The sequence below is a fragment of the Amblyomma americanum genome, chromosome 6 (assembly GCF_052857255.1).
Source record: "Amblyomma americanum isolate KBUSLIRL-KWMA chromosome 6, ASM5285725v1, whole genome shotgun sequence".
NCBI classification, from domain to species: Eukaryota; Metazoa; Arthropoda; class Arachnida; order Ixodida; family Ixodidae; genus Amblyomma; species Amblyomma americanum.
The window spans coordinates 18,246,790-18,269,904 of record NC_135502.1 but is presented as its reverse complement, the minus strand read 5'-3'; positions in this window follow the sequence as shown (position 1 = coordinate 18,269,904).

The window sequence follows — 23,115 nt, the reverse complement described above, 5'->3', positions numbered from 1 at the left end:
TGTGTGTGTGTGTGTGTGTGTGTGTGTGTGTGTGTGTGTGTGTGTGTGTGTGTGTGTGTGTGTGTGTGTGTGTGTGTGTGTGTGTGTGTGTGTGTGTGTGTGTGTGTGTGTGTGTGTGTGTGTGTGTGTGTGTGTGTGTGTGTGTGTGTGTGTGTGTGTGTGTGTGTGTGTGTGTGTGTGTGTGTGTGTGTGTGTGTGTGTGTGTGTGTGTGTGTGTGCGTGTGTGTGTGTGTGTGTGTGTGTGTGCGCGCGCGCGTTATTAAGAGAGTGTGATTCTTGTCTGTTGGTGCCGAAGTGCTCGAAAACATGTTTTATCAGAAAAAGTGTGAACCTCTGGCACACCTCCGTTTTTAAATTCTGTCTTAATGTTGTGCTATTTGGAAGTTCCATAAAAATTTTTTGCAACTCGGACCCAACGCCGTCAACTGGCACAACGAAAGGTAAATAGAAATTTTCGAAATATTTGGGGAGGTTGCGGATGTGATGATGTGATGCGCCACCAGCGCCCTCAGCTCTAGCGGCGGCCTGCCGCTCGCTCAGGCGGGAGAAGCAAGGTGAAGAAAAGGAAGTGAGACGCGGGGCGCGGCGCGAACGGCACGAGGAGACGAGCTCGAGCAACGGAGCAGGCGAGGTCACGGCTGAACGGCTTCCTGAACCCGGGTGACCAGGCCTGGGGAAGCCGTCCTCGCCCAGTTCTGCTCAACCAGGAGCCTGCTGTCTCGTGTCTCCTGCCTGTCGCTCGCTGCCTCGGAGTGCGGGCGCCGTGCCGGGAACAGGCAGGTGCTGCCTGCCCGGAGATCCTGCCGGCCTTGCTGTGGGATCGTGCCTGCCGTCCCGTGGCTGGGACCCCCTGCCGTGAAAGGGTGCTTTCCTGGCCGTGCCCGGGTGCCCAGACCTGGGCGGCCGTCACCTTTCTGGTGCGTCGTCAGCGCCACCGGTGCTGGTGCTCCGCGCCCGGCTTCCGGCCGCAGGAAGAACAACCCTGCGGAGGTACCTGGCCCCAGCGCCTTTCCGGCGACGGGCCGCGGAACCTCACACCGGAGCCACTCCTCGACCCTCGGCCGCACAGCTCCATACTCATCAGTGACTGCTCTCCTATATTAAATAAACCATTTTTGTTACATCTACGGACGTGCACGGTCTGCGACGACTTTTCTGGATCCTCCGGGGCCCCACCTCGGAGGACGCTCGAACCTGCTGGGGGCCTTTTCCCCTCACAGATGACACAAATTACCAACAGTGCAAGGCTCTGCAGGATTAAAAATGAGATGAGATAGAATTAAGCTTGCTCTCATCGTTTATTCCTCTGTTCCTGTACACTTCAGTAGAGCTATTCTGTCGTCACATATCTTTCCAGTTAGTTCACCGTACTTGTGATGATGACAGTGGCGTCACAAGTGGCGTCGCACTTGTTTTCATGGCCAGAGTTAATGGTTGTTTCTTGTGAAATGCAGTCGTTGTAAAATCTTAAGAATTATAATGATGATGCTGATAGTGGTGAGAACATTATTTGGAAAAAGAAAAGTGTGAAGAAACCCAATGTTCAGAGCAGCATTTTAGTATGGTTAACTTTGGTTATGATAAGCACGTATTGAACGTGGTGGAGACATGTGGCCATGGCCGGGAGTGATATTTCTTGGCCCAGAATCCTGACAGTTTGATAAGTTGAGAGTAGAGGATAATTGTCCGCAAGGACGCACAGAAACTGTTCAGCAGTGGGCTTTTCGCGGCACATTTAACACAGAAAAAAAGAGGAGGTATAAGAACAAGAATATGATTGTATGGGTTTAAATTACTTTGGTATGTAATGGAATTGTGCAAGAAAACAATTCATTAAGGATTCTTCAATCTACGTTACCTTTCTAGCATTTCAATAATTCAAGAACAGCTACTCTTTTTCATGAAAAATAAAAGCTCTCCAAATTGCAGTCAGAAAACTGCAATGGCAACAAAGCAGTGGAGGGCACTCCAAGGGGATGTCGGTTAAGTGACAAACACGCTGCAAAGACCCCATGGCGTCAAACTCGATGTTTCGCAGCATACGCTGAGTTCCCGAGCTGAAGTGGAGTTGGCTGGCTGCCTGTCGACACGCAACACAAACCCGAGTGGACACGGAGGAAATTGAAGAAATTAGGCTTAAGATAGAAAACTAGTGAGGCGTTTGCAGACGTTGACGCGCTTAATTCATGTGTACCCAGGCGATGGACGAAACTCGTTGCTTTTTTGTTGTTGCCAGCTGCTGCGGTTCTCACACCCCGTCTCTGCACTCTCCTTAGGCGCGCAGTGTAAACAAAAATGATGAGTTATCCAAACGCGGCACGTGTCGAGGTGTTTCCGGTGCACTGAAATAGAAACACACGAAATGGAGCGCCCATTGACGCGAGGCTGCAGAGCTTCGCCTATAGGCACAGCGCACTCTTCTCTGAACTGTCCTTTGCTGCAATGCCAACTTCGAACAGGAATAGACTGCTTTCTTCTTTAGGACTTCTTTCCTTGTACTGCAGCCCGTTTTCCGCGCTGTGAAGGAGTTTTACCGTGTGGGAGTAGGAAATGCCGGGTCTTCTGCGCTAAAAATGTGTGCGCCATTTTTCTCGTCACCACTGCAACCTCCGCACCGTTTACGAAAACTTTCATGCCCACGTGGCTTTGAGAAGCTTAGAAGCTTTTGAAAGAAAGCATGTGAAATCGCAGACGATCAATGCGGGTCATGCGGTGGAGCATACGTTAGCATCGGAGTCCGTCTGGCGTTTACGTCTTCTGTACTCAGCCTCAGCCACTGGACGACCCATTTGCGTCTTTGAATTGCTTCCACGGTGGATTTGTCGTATGGGGAGGCTTCTGTAGGTGTCTAGGTGGTTGATGAGTGGAGCCTTTTGTAGGTGGGATGGAGGTGGGTGGACGCCTTTGGAGAGTGGAGGTTGTTAGGTGGCTGTTGGGGGAAGCTCGTAGGTGGGAGGGGCAAGTTTACCGATGGGTACCCGCCAATGGCTACCCGCCAGATAGCCAGCCAGACGGACAGACAGAGGCTCAGACGCAGACAGAGATATTGACAGAGACAAGGACAGAGAGACAGGCACAGACATTGACAAGACACACTTGCAGAGACACTGGCAGAGACGCAAGCAGATACACAGGCAGATACATAGTTATAGACACAGACCGAAACAGATAGACAGAAACATAGGCAGGGACAGACAGAATGACAAACAGAAATAGACAACACGGACGGACATTCTGTCCTTTTCGCGTTTGCGACTTTGCCTTATTGATTAAGGATTTCTTGTTTTGTCTCATTGGTTTCGGTTTTGTCTCATTGGTTTTGTCTCAGAAAAAGTTTACGGGTGCGCGTACTTGCGAATAATTTCTTGTGGCGCTGCCTCGAGATAGACGGAAGGAGCGGGCGCCGCCGCTGGCGTGTTGTAGATCACGTGGACTCCGATTTTCTCTTCTCCTATCTCCATTTCGGTGATTGTTGTCAGGTTTATTTTATGGCCCGGACTGCGCAGCGCGAGTTCGCCATGTTTCTATCAAGAATCACTGTGCACAATCGAAAATAGCATAACATGCACCGAAGAGGTGGCAGAAAGTTTTTCTTCCACCATGGTATTCAAAGCATGCAACCTGCTATTGTTTTCGATAGGAAAGCTTAAGCTGAAAACCAGTGCGTTTTTTCAGTACATGACAGGGAAATCCGTCAGCTGGTCGTGAGCAGTAACTTGGTACGTTTGCTTTCAGGAAGAGGTTACTTGAAACTTTTTACGGTGGACACTCAGAGTTTTAATGCATTTTTTTTTACTAGGCTTATACACAGTTTTCAGTTCAGCTGAGGCAGTCTGCGGTCAGCCTAGCCGACCGCTTAAAGTGTAAACCAGGGACTCCGCGTCCGAACCACGAAGTCTTGCGCGCCTTGCGCCAGCTCTACGCCATAAAAAAAAAAAAAACTCCCAGTGCTTGGCCTTTCCGAGAGTGTGAAAGTGAATTAAGGGAGCGAGAGAGAGAAAGACAGCCCCCTCGAAGGTTCGCGGTGCTTAAGTAAACCCGCCGCTGTCTCGGAAGGAAAAAAGTAAATCCAGCAAACACACCGTCTCCTCTGACTTTCCCCTAACAGCTCCCTGCATTTTAGCTCAAAAGCACTGGAAACCAGAATTGCCTTCCAGTCACTCATCACTAGCGTATGTAAGCACGCAGGCGGGCCTATTGCATCACGAGAGGAAAGCGACACGCTCAAACATGTCCCACACACCTACACACCCACACCCATCTACACTTATTCGCACACCCGTCATCCTTACAGTGACTGTGCGGCACTGCCTAAATATTGCGACGGCACCAACAAAACCACAGAATTGCGAGAGTTAATGCTATGAAGAATTCCTTTTAGCTTTTTTTCTTAAAATACAGGTAGGTGGGCCATATAGTCGCTGAAGACTCATCTAGATATAGTTTGCTATCGAGTTATTATGCTTTGTTAAGAAGCGCTCAAAGTGCCAGAAAATAGCTGGCTTGCAAGCCCACCGCAGGAGCCGCTGCTCGTGCGCCGCACATTCCAGCAAAAGGAGTAAAGCTTTCCTTCGCTGTGCCGCGGCCGCTTTCCTCCTCACCCGTAAGACGGCCTACAGGTTCGAGGAATGGTTGCCCTACTGCCATTAGGGACCATCTGTCCCCCCTTTTCTACGTTTATGTATCGCGTTAAAGAGCGTAGTCTAGCTTCAAATGTGCTGGAGGTGGCACAGACCTTTGGCTTCTGCGCCTATTCGTAGAAACGCACGTTACCGACAGAATTGCGTGTGCATTATTTAAGCACAGCGCTGGAGCTAGAAATTAACAGGCAGAAAACCAAACTCATGTTCAACAGTCAAGCAAGGGAACAGCAGTGCACAATTCGTAGCGAGGCGTTGGAAGTGGTAAAGGATTACGTCTACTTAGGGCAGGTAGCTGCTGCCGACGAAAATAACAGGACAGGGAGAGGATAGCAAGGGTAAATACATATGGGAACGATAGAACGAAGAGGGGAGAGCTTAATACACTATTCAAAATGTCTGGACGTTATGAAAATTCTCCCAAAGGAAGAATTTTTATATCTTCTAATTATTGTAAATAGCGTATTAAGACCTTCAAGTTAGATGCTTTTAAAGTCTTTATCCCGTTAACTCTGACGTACGTTTTTCTCTTTTTTTTTTGGTATTAACGCACTGGTGTATGACGTGACGTGAAGTTCCTTAGAATTTTTTTTTCTCAACGAAGTATATTTTTGTACACAAAAGCTCGACGAAAACAACTTCATTGACTCTCTTACAACCAGGAAATTTTCTTTCAAGGCCACAGTGCTTGGAAACGAGGTACACGTATATATACTTCGGCGCTGGTTTGAAGTCCCAAGATATACTGATAGAAGATGTAAAAAAAAAAAGCACGCAATGGAGCCTCATTTGAGGGTTGAGTGCTGGAAGGTCCGCTCTATTCATATCTGTGGTGACAAAGGTCTGCGCCTCCACATATTGCTTGTTGCATGCACGTTGACTGTGGCAAGGCAGGTACAGCGAAGGTTGTTTTTTGATTTGCCCACCCACTCTGTAAAAGTTTGAAAAAGTGTACCGACAACAAAAAATTTTCTATAAGCGGTACTCAGCACCATTTCTGCTTTTCTCTTATTTCGAAATGCATTTAGAGTGAAGACGGACTCTTAAACCGTTTTGTACGAAACGTCTAATTTTTGTGCTCTTAATGAGAAAATTAGTGCTATCCAATGCCTATTTTAGTCTACATAGTTTTGCAGTAGACTGAGGCTCTCCAAAGGCAACGGTAATGGCAATGATAAATGAATAAATGAACCTACTGGGAAATTCGGCTCATTGCACTTTCGGCATTCATTCGTGCGACGATTGTGACCATTTTCCTTTAAGTGCACCTGCTATGCGCCCGCTCCGAGTTTTAGTGGCGTTGGGAGATTTAACCGCTGCAGAGAGAAAAGAAACAGTGAGACCGGGGGCGAAAAGTGAGATAGGCGAGAAAAAGTTGCGCAAAAGGGAGTGGCTCTAATTGGACAGCAAAAATTCATGCGGTGCCGACCAAATACAAAAAACAGCATGCAGCCATAAAGGTTAAGTACCCTTCCATTCTGGCACACTTAAGGCGTGACTGCGCCGAGCTTAAACCGAAAGCACGACGGCTGACGTGAGACTGTGTACTCTGGTGCGCGTAGATTGTTGCTCATTCTCCGAACGATAAAATTTTCAATTTATTAGCGTCTGGTGTATTTCCAGCGTAGCTATTTATGGGCCGTTAAATAGGATCAGTGGCGGATGTCGTTGAAGCCTTGAAGAGGACGAAAGCACAGGAGGAAGCCAGACGTATCATCGATTGCAACTCCAAGTATTTGTTTAGCATTAATACATACTGCGCTGTGAGCTCCCTTAGGCGGGTCAAAAATTGTTACCTGACACAACGGGACAAAGCTAATTAGAAAATACTTACCATCACGGAAATCAGTAATTGCATGCGTGGCAACGCCGCTCATAGAAGAAACACTTTTGTGATTTTAATTATTGTTGCTGCGCAACTTTGTTCTCTTTGTTCGTTTAGCTATTCACTCGATGCAACCGTTATGAAACGTTTTAACTCTGCCCTGCACGAGACGACCGGAACTTCCTGGATGAATGCAGCTGCGCGCAACTGTTGCTGAAATGTTCGACATTGTAGTAGGTGCTCTGGTGATCTTATTGCGAAAGTTCATCATCACCTTTATATTGAGTGCAACCGAGTGCGATCACCATCAGTCTCATTTGCGACTGCCGCCCCTTGCACTGACTGTTATCGACATCTCTGATTTCAGCTTATTTTCGGCTGATGGTTCGCCCAATAGACAGTTTCCTTTAAAAACTTTCAGTTGTCTTCTTGCTGCCTGACGGCCGTTAGCATTACGTCCCGCAGTGAATATAAATCATAATCTAGAGAATACTGTTCACTTAGGCATGAGCAGAAAATCTCGTTTAATAATAACCTTAGAAAAGAAAGGAAAGATTTAGGGGAGAGCAAATAGATTGATGGGGAGGAAACGTGATAGCACTTTTCTTTCACTCGCAAAACTGTTCCATCTCTTAATATACAACATTTTTATTTCTATTCCACTCTTCATTCTATTTTAAGTCTCATTCTATTCTAAGACTGTTCCAATTCTGATTCCGATTGCTTTTTTCATTCGTTTTTGCTGCGTCAGTCAGTAATTTTCATATTAGCTGAGTCATTCTCAATCCGTCATCTCCTTGCTCTCCCCTACTTATGGAGAGAAAGAAAGAGTGGGCAAAGAGGTGAAAGAGGGAGAGGAGGCTGAGAGAGGAGGATGGTAGACAGGTGCCAGGTGCGGCAAACTGCCAGATGTAACGGCAGTGGCAGTCGCCGGGTCTTCACTGCAACGAGGCTTCCGTGCTATCCCAATTTTTTTTTCCATTATGCACTAGGCTCTGTATTGCTCATTCTCCGATTGAAAATAAAACGCGAAGAGCGATTTTGTTGTGGAATTTCGAAAGAAAAAGTTCAACGAGCACTTTTGGGGCTGGGAGTGCAGAAGGCCAAAAAACTTAAACTTAATAAACAAGATAAACAACATGCAGCGTCATTACTTGTCGTTTTGAAAGCACGCATACATACTACAGAGTGGAAGTATGCTAGCAAAATAAAACGTCAAGTTCCAGCAATTTTGCGCAACTACTCTATTCACAGTATAGTGTATATCATTTGCAAACAATGATAGCTGCTGAAAGTTATGAACTTGTCGTGCTCTGTTTGCATTGTTTTAGAATGGCTGGCGTACTGCAGCATGTGCGCCCAAACTTAACAGCGGTTCCTTCTAGATCTAATGCGCAAGATGAATGAAATCTGTTTCTTGTCGCCTGACGCAGTGTGAATTGCCGGCGTCCAGTGTGTGCACTACGATGTTTACCCATCGCTGCTTTGCATGCAGGTGGCTGGTGCAAAATCTTACTTCCGTCGGAAATAAATGAATGCGCTCAACTTTCGAATCGCCTGCACAAGGCTGGGCCACTCAACTGGAAAATTCTCGCTCGTAGAGGCAGGAAGATGGCCGGGCTACACTGGAAACATAAAAGAGAAAACAATGGAGTCCTCTAGCAAAGGGAGTGAGACAAAGGACAGCTTGCTCTTTTTTTACTCCCATGTACTACTGGTGACAAAAGTTTACGGGACGCGAGTTCTAGGAAAAACGTTTATTTGGCTCCACCCAGTCGCCTGGTATTGTGAAGAGAGGAAAGAGCATTTAGGTCTTTAATTCCTTCGTACAATATCAGGTGACTGGGCTGCGATAAACGCTTTTCGTAGAACTTGCGTCCCGAAACTTTTGTCCTCAGTAGTACATGTATTCATGTTTAGAGTTTATGAACTCTCATATCCCAAGCAGGAAGGCGACGCCATGTTTCTAGAAGCTAAGTGCACGCCCTAAAGCAATATAAAGCGCATTTAATAGAACTCTGTATCTAACTGTAGCACCTCGTGAGAGCCGCAACTGTCGCCATTTGCAAATGATGGTACTTGCCCGCCCTGTTCTGCGCCCTACAAAACATTTTCTCTCCGTACGCACCACAAATGCTCAGCAATAGTACTGTTCCCGCCATCGCTGAGCTGCCGCGTCTGTATGCAATGCAGATCAAGGCGGCCCCCGCTAATCATTACCTGCCGCCTACGTGCGGGCTTGGCGCGCACGCATTTGCCTCGCTCTGATGCGCTCAATCTCCCCGCACGCATAGCAGGTGTACCTTCTGCGGGGAAATTGATTCCGTGTCGTGTCGGCTCTATATCCGGCAACACTTACTCCCTGTGGCTGGTCCCAATAAAAGTATGCAGTGGCGGAGAAAGTTGACCTGAGTAATAACTAATAACTAATAAGTGCCGAAGTATTAACATCTCTCCGCATGCTAGACGAATATTTGATGGACTTATGTTTTGCACAGGCTAGTCAAGACATGCAAGCATAACATAGACAAAGCTAATAGCATGCCTTAACGCACCAGCAACTTCCTACGTATAGACAGTAGGCAACTGTCGCGGACTCTAGCATCGATGGCGCTGCATGATTGTAGCATAGCAGAGTATGGTTAGAGTGATGGCTGCTGAGCAGCGAAGCTTCCGGGAATTTGGCAATAATGGTAAGCCGCCCTCGGTAATTGAAATATCAGATGCCATGCAACCGGGCTGAGAACCTTGTATGCATTCTTATAATGCGTAGGATATACCAGATACCGCGTTCACTTTATTGGCAATGGCTGATTCGTTCATCGGAGCAGCGCGTCACCAAACTCGTTGCATATACGAAATCTAAGAGCGTGAGAATTCTTGAAATTTAGTTACTTATGCGCGCTCAAATGTTGTTTATGGGAGCATAGTCTAGGAAAAAGTACACAAGACCAAACCAAGTTCTCAAGAATACTGCCTGATGCACCTTACATGGCCATGAATATGTACGCACAACAATGCAAAAAAAATATGAAAACGAGTTTTTCGATAAAGTAAACATCATTGCAGCATTTATTTTTTCGTATATTCATGCACTGGAATATTTTCCTCTTTACATGCTTGTGTGTTCAACGGAGGCTACGAATAGATTTAAGAATACTTCTTTTTTCTTCGCGGGAGAAAACTATAAATATGTCACAGCTTTTAGTCGAAGTAATCAGTAACTTTGCTCATACCCACATGCAAGCTGAGCATGAAACTTTCTTGTCGGCCAGAATTAGCTAGCTATAACTCCTGACGACGATGACGAAGTAGCAGGGAGAAACTGCAGTGATGCACAAGGTTCAACTTCCAGCCGCCGTGGTTTCTCAGTGCTTTTGGCGCTGGGTTACTGATTGAATAAACGCATAAGCCTCCATAAACGCAAATTTGCAGAATATTAACATTATTTTGTCAGACATAGGACTCCTCGAGCCCCTCCTACGTGAAAGAACTATGGAAAATATATCACATAAACTGTGCTCTTTACAAAGTTGAGAAGGACCAAGACTTTATTATCAGGCGTTTTAAAAAAATAAGCAAAAAATATGCTATTAACTTGCTTGATGATGTATAGAAAATGAGAGCCGACAGAAAAATGTGAAGTTTTTCAGCAAGTGACATGTCCTATCTCCTGTTTATCCGAAGCGTGCGCATTTGATGTGTGCATTACAGTTTCTTTGAGCGAAAAGGAGAGTTCGGGTTGTTGTGATGCATATGTTGAAGTTAGACAGATATCATATAAACTGGGCTCTTAACAAACTTGAGAAGGACCAAGACTTCATTATCAGGCGGTATAAGAAAATAAGCAAAAATGTGCTTTGAACTAACTTGATGATGTATATAAAATGAGAGCACACAGTAAAATGTGAAGTTTTTCAGCAAGTGACATGTCCTATCTCCTGTTTATCTGAAGCTTTTGCAGTTGAGGTATTCATTACAGTTTCTTTGAGCGAAAGGGAATTTTGGAGTAGTTGTATGCATTTGTTGAAGTTAGGTAACAATTGGCTTTCCGTTCTTGGATTTCTTGCTATTCCAGAATGATGTGGTTGCCTGTAGTGTAGACTGCAACTTTTTTTTTTTCACTGTGCGTATCGTAACACGAAAGTCGGAAGGAGAAAAATTGGGTTGATGAGGTCCTTTTGTTTCAGCTGGAAAGTTTGTCGTTGGGTTTTTTTGCTGCAGTTTGCAACAATTTGTGATGGTCTTGTCTCCCGTTGCATAAGTTGATGCTTGTCTTCTTTTTGTTATGTATGTTGACACGGATGTCAGACCGATCTGACAATTTTGTGTTGTCAATATGGAATCTAATGGGTGCAGAGGCCCATGTGAGGCAGGTACACTGCCTCTAGGTTCTGTATCCTTCCTTGTGTGAGGCCAAGAAATGTAAAGATCAGTACAATTCAAAGGTAGCACGATGGTGTCCCCGCCGCGGCTGCCGCATTTCGACGGAGACGAAACAGAAAAAAAATAACTTTCATGTGCTCTACAATGTGAGCGCATGTTAAAGAACCCCAGGTGGCTTAAATTAATCCGGGGCCTTCCTACTTAGGGTCTCTCTTATAGCCCACGTGTCTCTTCGGGACGATACACCCGGAGGAGGAGGAGGAAGAGCAGGAAAGACAGGGAGGTTGTGCCATCGTATATGAGGCAACAGCAACAACAACCGGACGAATAATCAGCTTGCTACCCTGCAATAAACCCGGAATGTACCACATACAACAAAGTGACTTCCGGCTTTACTAGAGTTTGCACATATCTTTATTAGATAGAGCTTCTGGAAATGCCTGCCTTAAGCTTGTAAATTATGTTTATCGCTATACTAATAAATGCAGGGCATTGTGTGCAGTGCTCAATAAAATCAAATCAGGTTTATTTTATTCATATAGGAAATGCTGGCAGGCCCGATTAACAACATAAGTTCACTTGAAATAGCTTCACGTTGAGGCATCTGTATACATGACAGAGAGCTAATGTGAACAGCTGTGGTGATTCGCATAGGAATATAATTCAGTTGTAACAATTACATACACAAATGCGATATCAATTTAAGTGCGGATAATATTCTGGATAACAGTGTACTGGAAATAGGCATCTAGTCCTAGTGACCTGTAGTCAAATGTATGGCGCTGCAAGGAAGCGTTGGAATACCTGCACTAAGTGTAACAATAAGAAGTTCTTACAAACCACGCTTAACGTAACTTGCCGTACACATTTTTCGGCGGCGGACGACGTAAAGTATTCTGTATTCGGTTCCTTATCACGAGCAAGGCTTGGATGTAACGCTCGAACAGACACAAACATGCTTCAAGAGTTGGTTCAAGATATATATTAAAATAAAAGAAATCATGTTGTAGCGGTATGCTTTTGTAATTTGAAGAACGACGAAAAAGAAAAGATGGATGGTTACATGCACATATGGGAATCCTCCTGTTGGTTAAGCCTGACTGGCTTTCTCTGCAAACAGATTTTTTCGAGTCCCGTCTTACCACGAATAAAATCAACCAGGCAAACGACAAAGAATGCACTACCGTGATGAGCACACTGGGGTAGAGAGAGCATTGTCTATAAATTTCCCCTCGGATTGGTGCCAGAACTGGTGCGCGATTTCCTCTCATAAATAGCTGACAAGGTTCAAGTTTGAGACCTGACCATTACACTTTTTGATATTTCTTTTTTTCCCTCTGTTTCCGAACACCGTTTTCTTTTGTCAAGCACAGTACGTGCTTACACGTTTGGGCTCCTAATGCTTAGTGCTGTTCTCAAGAAAAGTACGAATACTGCGTGGAACCAGCATCCCTGAATTTGCACTACTAAATACAGCATAGCTATTTCACAGCACTTTCTTCTTTGGCGTCCACTGTGTTTGTTTTTATGTTTATATTGTTCTCTAGTATTAGTGTATTCTCAGCGCAGATGGCTTTTTACTCCTTTCGTTTTTTTTTTTTGCTTCCAACATCAAGCTAGTCAGTTCAAGCATTCCAATCCTTTCAATATATATGCTCAAGGGTAAGAACCCGTGCAGGCTGAGAAGCTCCTTCTGAGCCCTATCACAGGATCCTCCCAGAAGGTGCTTAAAATCGATAGTGTTTTCTCTCGCGCGCCAATGAAATCGAAACAGGGAAAACGGAGATCTCTGTTAAATGGATGTAGCTATGATAAAATAATTTGCGTGAAGCTATCACCTGTGATTCCCATGAAACCAAAACTGAGTGTGCCGTTGTGTTATTTAAAGGAAATTGGATTGGGAAAGTGTACTATAACACTACCTCCAAAAAACTATGTTATGTGCATGTAGGGGGCACTAATCCCACCGCGTGGCTACAAATAAAAAGAATAAATATATAAATTGTCACACACACATGATCATAAGAAAAGACGGAAAACTCACTCCTTTGTTTCTTTCTATGGCAACATTATTCGTTCTAAATAAAAAATAGCTCGAGTTATCTTTCCCGTTAAAGAGTCGGTAAGACCTTATGCAGCACTCTGACGGGCTAGTTGGAGAGAATATCGGGGTTCGCAGGGAGAATTTTGTAAAGGACAGAGTGGCTCTGCCGAAAAGTAACACAAAGTTTTTAAAGATACATTTCAATGCATCCGCAACAAGCCGGTGCGAAGGCATTCTTTTCCCACTGAGTTCTTAGCACTTCTTATGAAAAAGTCTATCGAATATCTAACATTTCAAGGCTATTACACCCGCGAATATTTATTTCCGCATGGATTCGCTTATAGAGAAACTTTTTTCAACAGAAATGCCTTGCATTATCTTCTTGCTTTTCGAAGACATCCTGTATTGGCAACTCACTCTGAGAGTTTGTGGTCGCCATCTATCGAGCTTTTTTCTGCATTTCGTTAATGATGGCGTATCTCGGCACGTTGTTTTACAACAGACATCAATGCAGTCAAAGGGTGATTGTGAACAATTTCTCCTGGGCTTTGTTCCTCACGGAGCTATTACGCTTTTTGTTGTTATTTCTGCTTCAAAGATGAAAACAGAGAAACATGGAAAAAACCTTACCATGGGAAGACTACACTGCACATACCCTGCTGAAATAAAAATATTAGTTAAAATTCTTGTTTATGGTGGTATGCAGTTTACCACGCACTGTAATTATGAGCTTTAGTCGCTCAAATGAGCAAAAGAAAACTTTTCCTCTGCACTTATCATAAAGTTTTTCATCACACGCGTTTTCAAAGTTTTCAAACCTAATGATGCTTTGCGACATCTCTTAAAATTAGTTAATCGTCGCAGATTTGTCGCCCAGTATGATGTGTTTCAAATCTGCGGCGGTTAAGCACTTTTATGCTTCTGGTCTACACATATACCCAGCTGCACTAATTTTACGGCGATTTCTTTTTTTTACTGAAGGATGATCTGCTATGTTCCACAAAACGCACTTACTCGTGCAGGAACAGGGAAAACTTAAGCGTCTTTTGGGCCATATTCGAGTGGCGGAAACTAAGCATTTGTCACTGGCGAAAGATTTTGGTACTCAAAAAATGGCGAGCAAGCGCAGCAACAATAAGTAGGGAAACAACTATTTTAATGCATCTAGAATGTCGACGAACAACAGCGAGTCTATCAGAACGAAAGATGAACGGCCACTTGCATTAAGGCGTCGTTGTCGAGCGACAAGTGCTGACGGATGTGCAAAGGTCGCGTTTCCGCGTGAGTCAGCTGTCGACAGGCTCCATAGGAACCCAAGAGGTAAGAGCTGACTCAAGATGAACGCAACGTGGCAGCTGCACGCGACCATAAACAACTTGGGCAGCTGCTACCTCGTATTCGCTTAGCTTTGACTATCATTACCCTAGCATGTGCCCTGTCAGTTCCTTTTCGTTGTACGCTGCGTTTTGTTTTCTTCTGCGCTGGTTACTATATCTCAGTCATTACCGCCTTGCTGGTCGCGCGCATTCCCGAAACAGGTGCTACCCTCTGTTCTGAAGAAAGAAATTCCAAGGTACTCATGCAGCATCTGCTTCGGCCTCGCATGCCTTCACGTGGGAGCTTGGATATTAACGGGAACGATGCTGTGTAGCTCCGCGAGCTGAACCTTACAATGTTTCTGATTTTGTGGTCAGTATGCTCCGCCTTATGTAAAACAAGGTCGTGAATAGCGGACTACAAAAAAAAAAACAACGTCCCAGTGGGCGAGGATGAAAATAAACAAATAAATAAATCGAAACGCTCAATTGCGAATAACGAATAACGAATGGTAGCATGTCGCTTTGGTGAGGCAATATTCGTACATTGCAGTGTAAAATTTTTCTACAATGTACGAACATTGTATGAAAAAGATCAACCTCGTGTCTTGAGATGTCGTGCCTTTCTATAAAATCTGACACAAAATACGATCGCTCAGTTGAACAGTACCACCACTCTTGCGCTGCATTCGCTTGTATTCTTATTCATACTGTGTGGATATCACTAGAAAATAGAGCATGAGCATTGCCTGATTTTAAACGGCCTAATTCTGCGCCGTGTCTACCTCTTCTTTAAAGGGTGACAGCCACGAGTACCACATATTGTAGTCGCACGTGTTCAAGAAACAGAAAGCGCTGACCAGGGCTTACGGCAACACGCCAATTTACATTCAATGTAAAGCCCATGGCGGTGAACACATTTACGAAGTTTTGTTCAGGCGTATCTTCTTATATTAGTGATTTTCTTAGGATTCGCGTTACCCGCAGTGTGCGTATTTCTGCGCGTGTCATTCTACAGTCAGAACTGATGGCGCGATGGGCAATATGGTTGTGAAAGGAAGCGGCAGTATTTTGTGAGGTTCTTGTGCTTCAAACGGACTCCAGTTGCATCGTACCTTATTTTAACGCATTTTCAATTGGTAGCTTCCAACGCCGGTGATTTGATCAAAACAGGCGACGATCGCATCGATTCCCTGGTTGCTGGCACGTAACGGAAATCCTGTATCCTGCCAGACTATTTCGCGCTCCAGTGATGCCGAACATATAACGTAGCCGCCATTTCAGTCAAGTATTAAGATGGTAAAGATCCGCATCTTGACTGCAATGTAATAGCGGTTCGTTTTCGTTTCAAGTACGGTATTTGGAAAGTGCCTCTTCAGATTAGCCTGCTGGGGTCATTGTGCAATCCGTGTATAATCAGAGATTCCATGCCCTCTCATATTTATTCGTTCTCTTGCAACACATATATAAAAAAGATATCGGAATCTACAAGTTAGCGGCGTTGTTGGAAGCATGGGGAGTTCGACAGGTTTTTACTGGCAGTTTTTTTTATATTAAGAAAAACGTAAATCCCACACTCCAGAACTGAGCCCTTGGTTAAAGTTGTAAATGTACACAGCATACCTTGAATATGAGAGTGCTTTTACTGTTCAATTCTTGTCCCAGCACTCAGTATTCTAGAAGAAAGGCAGAATTTAAAGCGCCACTCTACAAAAGCTGGAGAAGTGGCTGCCTCAGGATCACAACTATTATTAGATTTCGAGGATGGTTGGTTAGCTGAAAATTTTAGGCTATTTGAAAAGAAACAAAAAGGTGTAAAACGATGAAAAATTATAAATTCTTGAGGCGTAATAAGAGGTCCTGTGTATAGTGTGTTGCTCCGAAATAGTTTTTATACTTCGTGTGATTGGAATGCCGAGACGAGGGGAGCCTGCACAAAGGCCGATGACACTAGTAGACAAAAAGGAATAAACAGTCGAGAATGTGAGCTTCGGTCTGGCGGCAGCCAACTGCGCCATCATCTCTGCAGCCATGCCATGACTCCCCGTAAATAGGTTCCCTGTTAAAGTATTTAAAAAAATTGGCTGGTGTAACGAAGTTGCTGTTTATTGGTGCTGAATCTTCGCAGTTTTTGCCGTGTTTAGATGAAACCAAGAAAAAAGAACGGTATCCACTGATGATAAAATAGAAATGCAAACCTTTTAGACTACGCTATCAAGCTCGGCTTCTTTTATAGTGATTTCATAGTAGGAAACATCGCTAAGGAGACCAGTAGCCTCGGCTAGCAATACACGAGAACAGATACTGAGTATTTTTGTTCAGAGAGAAAAGGTGGCGAAAGCACGTTTTCTATGCTTGTAGGTTACTCAAAAACCGTACCGCATTAATATTATGAGCAATAGGCCTGTAGTAAAAGGGTTTTTGTTTCGGAACTAACCATGCAGCATCAAGCTGGGCTGCGCAAGCTCGTTAAGAGAAGTGAAGTCGAACCCAGGTCGTTGATAATGACGGCAGCAGTGGTTGCAACTGCGTTGCAGGTTTTCATCCAAGGTGTCTCTATTCAGGAGCCTTGATCACGATTTCTTCTGGTTGTTGACGCTTTTATGGCCCGCTTATATTTCTCACTGATCTGACGCCCGTTGAGTTAACATCTAGTGCCCTGACCAGTCCTCATAGAAATGACTGCACTGAGCAACCTGGCTTGTAACCATCCGCTGTGCTGTCAAAAGCGGCAGGTATGAAGCTGAAGATGGCGAAAGACTGTATGAAAGAAGAATTGTTTTGAAATTCAGCCTTGTCGTCTTTTCACTTGGCTGGAACAGAACAGTGTGAGCTGATGCCGTTTTTCGTTTCAAATTAGAGTGCAGTCCCGCGGAAAAACAAAACGCAGGAATATTCGTTCACATTTTCAAGTTTACTTCTCGCACTCAGAAGAAATACACAGAAGAAATGTTCAGTGAAAGAGGAAAGGCTATAAGGATTTCACCTTTAATTTCACCTTTTTAAACAATTAAAATTAACCAAAAAGCGTCATCAAGAACCATAGACAGTATTAGTAACTACAGTAGGATTCAACTTAAAAAACATGGCAGTTAACACTGGGCCATGGTCCGTGGCGTCCTGTATTATTTCGCTAACCAATCACAGCAGTAAACGAAATCATCTTTTTAATGCTTGAATTTATTGAACAATCCACGTATTAAAATTCTAAAGCGTATCAATTTTTTTTCTTGCGATTAGCTTCTTACTTAGGTGACAAGAAAAGTTTTCACGGAAACTTTGATTTCCGTGCGGTGGTCCTGAATGTGGCCGCATCTTCACTGCAGACTTAAGTTGTATCCGACTATAGAAATTGTTTCCCAAGCTCAAGCTGTTTTATATGCCTAAACTAGATGTCGAATAAAGCACTCTTAAGGTATTACGTCTCGTCTCGTCTTTGCCTGACGACTTGCTGTTGTAGGACTCGAACACTGACTAGCAAGGCGCCCTTGTTGTTGCATCGCATAGAGGATTCCAGGTCATCGCTCTCTGAGCATGACTGCACTTCCCCAAGGGGTTCTGATCTTCTGGCGTTAGCTCGGTGCGAGAAACGGCTGGCGTCGTCGCGTGTAGCTCTGGTGTCAGCCTCAATCATGCCAGCAATAGCCTTGCGGCTATCTTCGCGTCGGCGAGTGATGTCCGGGTTATTTTTGTTCTTAGGAGGGTTAGGATTCAGGGCTGACACTCTGCCGCAGGCAGCATTGCGGAACGATGAGACGTGCCGTGAAGACTAATGCACCCTGCTCACTCTCGTTCCGTCTGGGCCTCGGCATCTCTGTTCACGAAATTGGCGTTACTGGTCGTTCGCCTAGGCGAGGTTACGATGGCTCCTTCCGGCTTTGGCGCCTTGCGCATATCACGGACTGGTGATGTAACTGCACGTCAATAATAACTGGCTTGTTACAAGATTTGGTATTGCTGTTGCGAAATCACAAGCAAAAAAACTACACCCCTTGACTCTGACGCCGTATTGGCCGTATTTATTGGTGGCTAATTAGTGAAAATATTTTTCCGTGCTGTTTATTCTTGGTATCAAATGCGATGCCAAGGAGTCGATAACGAGTAAAGATGGCCGCTTTTTCCTGTATGACAATCGAGGGCCGACAAATGCGAAACCTTGAAAAGAATGAATCGAAACACGAATAAATCACGGAACACAGTTCTGCCCTTTTTCAGTTGCGACCTGTTCTGACAGTTCCGAAAATAACACGTATTAACACGTCTGGACGCAGGGACCGTACCATTGTTCTCTACTGGACTTCATCAAATCAGCTAACCTTTTTCCATTCATATAATCTCTACTACATTATTCATCACACCTTCACCCATCATTGATGCCCAGGGGCAATAGATTTCGCTTAAACAAAAAAACACGTCTTAAAGGGCATCATGGCAATATCGCGATATTTGTGGTTTGTTTTTGGCAAGACAAAATGCCGAACAAGCTGCTGTCTCGCAGAAGACAAGAAAGAGGTCTTTCAGGTCTGCGATTTTCGCAATCGAAGGCCCACACCATCGGCACAAGGTGTCAGCAGGTCTATGTGTGGCACAGTTTCAGTCAAAAATTTATATTTATGCATAATTTGTTCAAGATTAAATATATATTACGTAAACGCGCATGCTAACCGGTCAACGAGTTTAGGCAAGCCGTAGGAATGTCTGCTGATGCTTATAAAACCAAGTGATTTTCTCTGTGCACATTATGCCAGCACCCATATTAGCGCTCTCCTCTTTTATATGCGCATGTGGAACATCTAAGGAAAAATTCTCACAAAGCAGAATAGTCACACGCTGGAATTTTTCTGCATCAAAGTCCGTCTCTGCTGCGAATTTGGTGAATTCGATAAAAAAAATAACCAAGCAACATTCATTGCAATAGTGAGAGATGTCGGCATCTTCGCGGAACGGTTTTCGCAGGTGTCTAGGAGTGTGGGCAAGTAAAGTAGCTTTGATCTTTCTTGATGAATTACTTATTCTCAAAGAACATTCTTGGGGCAATTAAGAGCAAAGAAGTGTTCACCAATGAGGCTCCACAGTTCAGGCTAATACCGTGAGCGAGGAGCTGCTTGTTAAGTGGCTCCAGAAGAAGCTGACTTTGTAGAGGACGAAATAAGCGGCTTAGTTCGTATTTCAAAAAAGGCCTAAACATCTACATCTATGTAAAAGCGTACAAACCCCGGCACTGAGCATTTCTCAAAAATATCCGCAAGACGTTTACATTTTTCCTTATTTACTCTAGGAGGTGCTGGTTTCTTGATGTAGCATTACCAGTGAGCTTCACCTAGTGGAAGCCTGGAAACCATTATCATCATCATATCATCATCATCATCATTAGCTTGGCTACACACACTGCAGGGCAAAAGCTTCTCCGATGTCTCTCCTATTAACCCTGTCCTTTGCCAGCTGCACCCACCCTATGGCTGCTAACTTCCTAATCTCATCCGCCCCCCTAACCTTCTGCCGCCCCCTGCTATGCTTATTTTCTCTTGAAATCCACTCCGTTACCCTTAAGGACCAGCGGTTGTCTTTCCTTCACATTACATGCCTTGCCCAAGCCCATTTCCTCCTCTTGGAAACCGCTTTCTTTTTTTTTTTTGCTCGCGTGCTCTTGTTTAGAGACTATGATATTTTCACAACTGCATATATCTGAAAGCAGATTTCACGCTGCTCACATAGCCCTTAACAATCTTGGTACGCTCTGGAATCTAACGGGTAAGCAAATTCTTCAGCGAGCACTAAATGTTTCGAACTTTATGCGGAAAATAATATGCCTGCAAGATTTTATTTTAATTCATGCGTATTCCCAATTCTGATGGAACATATGCGTTATGGTAAATTATTCAGCGATTCCACTTGATTCACTTGCATTAGAAACAAGTGATTCCCATTCGATAGCAAGGATAGTTTAGTAGCGAAAAAATGAGAAGATTATGTGTCGCTCGTCAACCAGAGACAACAACAACGTCTCTATAAGGTTTTGTAAATTGAATAAAGTTTCTTTGAAGAGCGAGAAATTGTGAAACTTCAGAATTATTTATTCATAACAAACGACGGAGTGCTAATGTCAATGTTGATGGAAGCTCTAGCCATGTGAATTAGATTTCTTTTGGCGGAGTCTAACATTGCCCACATATGAAACGCGCTTCTTAGTAGATACCTTCCTGGTGACGCTTGGCGCAGCAACTTGACTCTCTGTTTCGTTTCCTCAGTCCGTGTGCCAATATAGTGCCGTTTTTTCTAGCTGTGCTTTTGCCTCCAATAAAAAGACAAAAAGCACTGAACCCTGTATGCAACGATCGAGCGGATGTATTGTACCGCGAAGGGTTCTTTGACGATGCGTAAATGTGCTTTCAGCGAAAAATGAAAACAACATAACCGCTAAAACCAATGAGCATGTTAAAAGCAAACCATTAGCACTTCTAGGTCTAAATGTAATCCCTTTTTGAAACCGTAAAACATGAAATGTGAGGCACATTGCTGAGAGCTGAGCTATCGGCGGAGAACATTTCGCTCCTTAATTCCGACTAAGAAAGGAAAAGAGATAAATGGGGAGAAGGTTTTCATCCGTATTTGATTGCCGCATTGAACGTTGCATTTTCGTAACAAGAAATCATAACTCAATGTGGTAGGAAGAACGACACATCGTGCAGCCTCGAGTTCGAGAGAAAATTACGCAGGAGCGCGGAAGCTTTTCGTGCTTAACTCGCAGTATATATCGGGAGGGGAGTCACGTCCAGCTAATGTAGCGGGCCTAAATCCATTACAGATACTTTTTCTCAACCGTGCTTCTCCTTAGCTTCGAAAAAGAAAACAAAAGTGCTGCCGTGACGAGAAAAGCTACGGCGGAGTATATTAGTTCGTTGCTCAAGTCGATGTGTAATTTTATAGGAGCGCTCGCCCGCCTGACATCGAAAGTAGACGTTGGCATGCCGGCTCATTACTCAATTTATTTGCCGCCCGAGAGAGCTTGTGACAGTCCTCTGTACAGTTCAGCTTTGGAGTTAAGAGAGCTCACTCGTTTAAAGCGGCGTTCGCTTACTAGTCTGTTTATGTCGTTATAGGTGGTTGTATCAAGCAGCTTTCTTCATCTTTCTCTCCGCACATCTTTTTTTTGCCGCTCTCATAACCATTTTGATAAGCGACCATGTCTTGCTCCAACTCCTTTGTCCTTAACGCCTGCCTGCTTTTCTTAATCTCCCCTGCGTAGAAAATTTAAATTGCATTCGGGACAGAAATTCGGGTCCGATCGTTCATACTCGCCGTAATTTTTTTTTCTACTGACGTACATGACAACACTGCTCTTACTGATATCTTGTTATTTAGGAAAAGAAGAAATTATAATGTGTTCAATGCGTTTGTTGGTTACTAGAAATATCGCAATGGATTGTTCCGCACTTTTTCTGTCAGCTGTCACTATATTAGCCGACACTGACATCAGATACTAAATAAAACGCGTTTTTTTTATTCAACAGGAAACAGTCAAATACACTTGATTCTTATTAGCTTCCTTTTGAGCTTATCACTGATAACCTTTTTCCAGGAGTATTATTGGAGCGATTGGTAGTTTCTGTGCGCCGTGTAGCATTTTTGCTTCCTCGCGAATCCCAACATAGGAATATTGCCTCGTCCAGCAGCTTTTCTTTATTTTTTTAGCGGAATTAAAAGTGACACTTCCCACTGAGACTCAGGAAACAGGGTGGTTCAACGATGTAGCGTTAGGGGCCCCTTGTCCCAGAAAGGCCACGAAAGCCGTCGCAGTCGGCTTTGAGCCGCTTAGTGACCTTGTGACGTCATTACAACCTGCCCACCGGATTGTGAGAAAACTGTCTACCGTTGCAAATGGTAGTTAGACGAATGATTTGTCGCTAGATATTGCTCAGGAGAGAGCAACCTGAGTCTCAAAAGGTCCACAGGTGGGATCACCTATCATCGCAGGGCAGTGACGCATCGCTTAACCTCTGCGTCACTTCGCCAGGAGTGGTATAAGGGCACCCTGCGGTCTATCAACGTAAAGTAAAGAATAACCAATTTTTTATATATGACATTAACCCATTACCTCTACTGCGTCATAACCTTAAGGGTGAAGCTTAAACGCACCCTCCAGTTTTTTTTTTTTCATGGTGGAAACGGGTGCGGGCGAAATACGGAAGGATTTTGACAGCAATGACATTAGCAGTGTAGCCGAAAGCTTGAAGCGTGAACTTCTGCTGAGAGAACTCTTCAATTTTGAATAAAACATAAGGCATTAAAGCTTTTACAAAGAACGAAATTTTACCACCGGTGCAGTTTAAGATTAGATTCTCTAAAGCAGCACATATAAAGCTTCTAAGCGCGTTAGTGTGAATGGCTTACTCTGGGAATGTCGACTTACTCTTATTTTGTGTCTGTTATTTACTCAATGGGTGCTTGCGCTCCTGTCAGGAAATCTCGCAAGATTAAACTATTTCTAGAAGTAAACATAGGTGGGGCTTAAAGCACTGCGAACATTCCTTATGTAGAGGGCAGCCAAGAAGAGTCAGAGCCCTGCGGTTTTTTCTGGCTGAATTCTTGCTTCATTTTTTTTTCAATTTTAAAATGGTACTTTTTTTTTGCTTTCAAGTCCTTACGTTCTTAGAGGGCTTTTTAAAACGTCTGCGTAAACTTCGGGTAAGCACTTACCATTCTGAACACCGTCAGGGAGTAACAGAGCAACAAGCGGAAATGCTGGGAGCTAAATTCAAGCAAACCAGCGTCGCTTGGAAGGCAGCGCCGATCAGAAACAAGCGCTCGAGGAGGACAAAGAACAGCAAGTGTCGACGCGACGCGGCGGAAACTCGACAAAAGAATCTGAGACGACGCGTCTTCAGCCACTTTCTTTTGATCCGG